Raw genomic sequence first — 6,164 nt, 5'->3', positions numbered from 1 at the left:
CTGGTGATTCGACTGCTCCCGTCTCTAATTTTGTTGTCGCTGCGAACCACTTACGTAACGAGTACTTTCTTTAAATTGACTCGCTTTTATTCCTAGATAAATTTATTTTAAAATAAGCCTTTCCGTAAATGGAAAACTATCGTAATTGTAGTAGCAAGTGACTAAAAAGAAAGGTTTCGTAGTTATATGTAAAATGCCTTGAGGGGCGCCTGGGTGGCGCAGTCGGTTAGGCGTCCGACTTCAGCCAGGTCACGATCTCGCGGTCCGGGAGTTCGAGCCCCGCGTCGGGCTCTGGGCTGATGGCTCAGAGCCTGGAGCCTGTTTCCGATTCTGTGTCTCCCTCTCTCTCTGCCCCTCCCCCGTTCATGCTCTGTCTCTCTCTGTCCCAAAAATAAATAAACGTTGAAAAAAAAAAAATAAAATAAAATGCCTTGAGTTTACATTTCAAAACAAAACGATGAAATCTAAACAATTTACAAAGCTGCATACCTAAAAAATAAGTTTTAATCGGAAGGTACTGCTTACAGTCAGCCCGTAATAACGTTAAGTTTAGGTGAAGATGAGGTTTTACTGCAAAATAATCCCAATTCACATTTATATATGATGGGTAAAGCAAAAGATGTTTGGCTCACCCCTCTGCCAAGGTTGGGTTTTGAGAATTAACTCTAATCAAATGAATCAAGGAGCTGTGGTTCTACTGGCCTTGCAAAATAAACAAACCTTTTAGAATCTCTAAAAGAAAAGTTTTCTTCGAGCCCATGTTAGGACAGTTGTTTGGGAAACGTGCTCTTCACAGGGAAGAAACTGTTCGAAGAATAATCAGTTTTTACAAGGTTATACTTTTTTACATCTTGCACAAGCTCAAGAGGTTACAGATTAGCATATAAGAAGGAATCATGAGTTTCATCACAAAGGAATGCAGGGAGCAGGAGTCTTGATTGATATCTTAAGATGGTTTTCCTTCAGGCTACTCATCCCCAGATGTACAGTACATGGGTGGAGGGCCGTAAATCAGGCTTTTGGTTTGAACAAAGTTTATACACAGTCATGCTGACTGAGAAAGAAATCTAATAGCATCCCTTGTATATCAGACCTTTCGAGAGTTTTTCTCTCATCATTTCCCCCTTTTGATCAATAATCTTTCAACAGAAAGCATTGATCATTATTTTCTCCCTTGATGCCAGGGTGATTGTTTATCTGCCCTGGGTCCATCATGTCCCTCAATGCTAGGCTCGATTTAAGTCACCTAGGAATCTATGTTGCAGGGGCCAACAGTATGTCCTTTAATAGGGAATATTACAATATATATACATAGATATATAGATATGTACACGTTTTTTTAGTAAGATCCAGTTGTAGTGTAAACATTGTATGTGTGCTGCTTTTGCACTTTTGTAACATTTATAGCATAAACACAGAAATAGCAATAAAAATCCAATTAATAACACTTGAAGCAGGGGTGTCTGGATGGCTCAGATGGTTAAGCCTCGGACTCTTGATTTCAGCTCGGGTCATGGTCTTGCAGGTTTTTGAGCTCAAGCCCCACGTCAGGCTCTGTGCTGGCAGCATGGAACCTGTTTGAGATTCTCTCTCTCCCTCTCTCTCTGCTCCTCCCCCACTTGTGCTCTCTCTCTCAAAATAAATAAACTTAAAAAAATTTTTAATAATATTTGAAGCAACCAATGGGGACTAGGTACAGAATTAGAAAGAAAAGAATCAAAAAAAAAAATCCATTACAGGTACTTTGTAATTCTGAATTAATTTGAGTATCTATTTCCTTTGTCTATACTTATTTGTGCTTTGTGATATGTTTGGGCTGATTGGTTTAAAATGGTAAGTAAATTGTCTGTTATTATATGGAACAATTTCTCTGGCCAGTTAGTTTCCATAGATATTACATCTTGTTGTGACTGTAATGCTATCTCCCAAAACATTTCATCATCAATATCAATATTAGTTTAATTTTTGTTAGAAGCAGGCAATTCTATTTGAGATACAAGGTCAGTATTACCCTATATAGCAGTAGAGTTGTGATGAAAAGTACTCTGGTTACAAAGCAGATCAAGGAGTATTACAGAGGTGTTTTGTAAACCTTCCCAACAAAATCTTCCTTTTCCCAGATGCCATATGTTAATTTGTAGAGGCATAACCATTATAGGCCAAGTTGGAGTGAATTCAGGGCTCTGTTGTTGTTTAGGACCTAACCATATATTTTTCCTGAATGCACAGATGTCAGTAGATGCTGTAATCCAAAAAGAATCATTGCCTAAGTAGTCACATCTTCCTCCAATGGGAGGAACTCTGGTGGTATTTACAATAGTTTCTATCCCTATGATGACATTGAAATTAGTTTAGTTGGCCATAAGTTTGGGTACCAATGCAATAATTGAACACTTATATAAATTACTGGAGTCTTTAATGATTTCCCACAGATTAGGAGAGCTGTGCATTTTGGGTTTCTTTCAACAGTATTTTTTAAATTTTTTTAACATTTATTTATTTTTGAGAGAGAGACAGACAGAGTGTGAGCCGGGGAGGGGCAGAGAGAGAGGGAAACACAGAATCCAAAGTAGGCTCTAGGCTCCAAGCTGTTAGCACAGAGCCCGCGGGGCTCAAACCCGCAAACCATAAGATCATGACCTGAGCCAAAGTTGGATGCTTAACCAACTGAGCCACACAGGCGCCCTGAGTGGGCTTCTGCAGTTAATAAAGAAGGCCATTGGGGCGCCTGGGTAGCTCAGTTGGTTAAGTGTCTGACTTCAGCTCAGGTGATGATCTTGTGTTTATGGGTTCAAGTCCCGCATCCGGCTCTGTGCTGACTGCTCAGACTGGAGCCTGCTTCGGATTCTGTGTCTCCCTCTCTCTCTGCCCCTCCCCTGCTTGTGCATAAAACACTAAAAGGAAGGAAGGAAGGAAGGAAGGAAGGAAGGAAGGAAGAAAAGAAAGAAAGCCATTGACCCAAAGTTACCTCAGAGTCTTCTGGGTTATATGGCAAAGTTAGATTTAGGAGGTTACTGAACCCACCAAGTCACTCCCAAAGTAGCGTTTTTGATAGATGCCCATTGTTTTTTATTATTTTGTCTTAGGCCTCTCCATCCACAAAAACATGATTTCTTAGTACATTGGATATTTTGGCATGTTGGGCAAGGTGCAGCTAAGTTTTTCCCATTGTACTTGGGGATCTTTCTTAAGAAGTTATCATCTAACTTTACAGAGATTCAATGGTCAATCTGTCGAGTGTTGTATATAATGTAGGTTAAATCTGAGTTGGGTGGCACTTCTTGCAAAGCTTTTCCTAAAGAGGTACTTTATAAGCAGCAGAAGCTAAAGCTAGAGTATGTACAAGAGGTCGTGAACATTTTATCTAAGTTCTCATCATAATAAAGTACTAGGGTAGTATTTGAAGTTATGTTAGTTAAATCAGTGGGTAACCATCATGTTTTATCAAGACGTAATAAAGGGGGAGGTGAAAGCAAACGAATAGGTTTACTATCTTCTAATATCACAATTTATTAAAAAAAAAAAGAGCTGGGGAACCTGGGTGGCTTAGTTGATTGTGTGTCCAACTCTTGATTTCAGCTCAGGTTATGATCCCAGAGTCGTGAGATTGAACCTCATGTCAGACTCTGTGCGGAGCATGGAGCCTGCTTGGGATTCTCTCTCTCTCTCTCTCTCTCTCTGTCTCTCTCTCTCTCTCTCTCTCTCTCCCTCCCTCCCTCTCTGCCCATCCACTCCTCATGTGCATGCACTCCCTCTCTAAAAAAAATTTTTTTTAATTATTTAAAAAATGAAGCCTAGAAATACAAGCCTGGTCCCAAATCTTGGGAAAGCAATCTACCCTGATGTTTTATCTACTTTTTATCCTCGTTGTAGCTCAAATGTCTCTGATGCTCTTTGAGTGACCCATTGAGCAATTAGGCACAAAGATTTTGTCTATTCATGAGCTGTTGCAGGGATTTCTTTGCATCGTTTATTTATTTATTTATTTATTTTTCAGTTTGCAGGACTTCAGGGAAAAGGACAGTTTTAGTTCTCAAATGATTCCACGTCAGAAAGATGGGAGAAAAATCAAAATGTTAGTTTGAAGAGTTTTGGCTGGGAATTGGCAGACACTAGAAGAAATCAGAATTGAGTCCAGTTTATAATGAATAGTATTAAAATCCAATATCTACAAAGATATGTTATTGAAATATTTTCTTTCTAGACTTACTCTCGTTTTTCCCAAAGATAGCCAAATTAATACTAATTTGTTTGCAAAACAAGTCCAGTTTTAATAAACTTGGCCTAATTACTTACATAAGCAGAGCAAGAATAGTGATTGACCATACAAGGTTTTTAAAATCTGCTTTGTTGGAACTTTTTTATAAGGAATTTTAGGTTGAACTTTTAATAGCATTTCAAGGCCAGAAGCCAAACTAAATTCTTGCTCTCAGATTCGCCCGCAATACCTGTAGATTTGGGTGAATTCATCCTCTCGAGGTCCCCAAAATATTCTGAAGTTCCTGCACCTGCCAGGAAGTGACTTTCTTTACTCATCTGGTAAGGCTGCTGGGAACTCTGTAAGCAAGGTCTCAGGCCAATTTCCAAGGGGCTTTAATGGCTCCATGCTTCATAAAGTCAACCTCAGTTCCTTAAAGCTGCCCGGTCATATCTGAGTCTATACATGTCTCTTTGAAATATGACATTCTAGTCAAAGCCTTCATAAAATAACCAATGTTTCTAATGGTGTCCTGTTCCAAGGAGAACAGATTTTTACTGAACTTATGCAAACAATTATAACTGCCAGGAAAGAAAGAAAACTCACTGAGAGTTTCTGGACTTTGGAGAGTTCAGGGAGAGAGAAACGATAAATGTTTTCAATTTGTTCACAAAGGTGTATTTTATCATATTTCTGTAAGTCATACATACCTTAAGAGAAAAGGCTTCCTTAAATCTGGAAGAGCAAATATTAGAAAACCAGTAATGTTTCAAAGAAGAGCCATAAAAACCATAATCATCTTCCTCAATTCATTCAGTCCTGTATTATTAATTCTTGTTCTGTTTGAATGGAGCTTCCCCACTAGTTCTAGAAATTCTTACTCACCTTAGTTTTATAAACTCAAGGACATCAGAAACCTGGTGTTTGTCAAAAAGTCTTTTTCATGAATCTCCTTAAAGATGAAACACATTTTCAAGAGCATCAGAACAATAACTGTAAACGGCAAAAAAAGACTCAAAATGGACATGGTTAAAGGTCTGATGAGAGGTCATTATAATGCAGTTGACAAGGATATCCAGTTGTTTTGGTGCCTCACAACATATCAATAATTAGAATGTCAAGTGATGACCATATACCAGAACATATTAAAATTTTAGAAATTTCATAAAATTTCTGAAACAGTTACAGCATTTACCCCTACAACATAATCTAAGAAAGTTTGTCATTTGTTTGACAATGCTTCCCATGTAACTTAACATATCAAATAAGCAAGCCTAATTAGTCAAAAGGACTTCATTTACAATTTGAATCTTGGCAAGTTTTGTTAAAAACCTCAGTAGGTTTTAAAGTGCCTGCCTACGTGAAAAGATGCTCAACGTCGCTCCTTATCAGGGAAATACAAATCAAAACCACACTCAGATATCACCTCACACCAGTCAGAGTGGCCAAAATGAACAAATCAGGAGACTATAGATGCTGGCGAGGATGTGGAGACACGGGAACCCTCTTGCACTGTTGGTGGGAATGCAAATTGGTGCAGCCACTCTGGAAAACAGTGTGCAGGTTCCTCAGAAAATTAAAAATAGACCTACCCTATGACCCAGCAATAGCACTGCTAGGAATTTACCCAAGGGATACAGGAGTGCTGATGCATAGGGGCACTTGTACCCCAATGTTTATAGCAGCACTCTCAACAATAGCCAAATTATGGAAAGAGCCTAAATGTCCATCAACTGATGAATGGATAAAGAAATTGTGGTTTATATACACAATGGAGTACTACAGGGCAATGAGAAAGAATGAAATATGGCCCTTTGTAGCAACATGGATGGAACTGGAGAGTGTGATGCTAAGTGAAATAAGCCATACAGAGAAAGACAGATACCATATGTTTTCACTCTTATGTGGATCCTGAGAAACTTAACAGAAATGCATGGGGGAGGGGAAGGAAAAAAAAAGTTAGAGA

Source organism: Prionailurus viverrinus, chromosome C2 (genome assembly GCF_022837055.1).
Source record: "Prionailurus viverrinus isolate Anna chromosome C2, UM_Priviv_1.0, whole genome shotgun sequence".
NCBI classification, from domain to species: domain Eukaryota; kingdom Metazoa; phylum Chordata; class Mammalia; order Carnivora; family Felidae; genus Prionailurus; species Prionailurus viverrinus.
The sequence above is the reverse complement of the archived record's forward strand: the minus strand, read 5'-3'. Positions refer to the sequence as shown.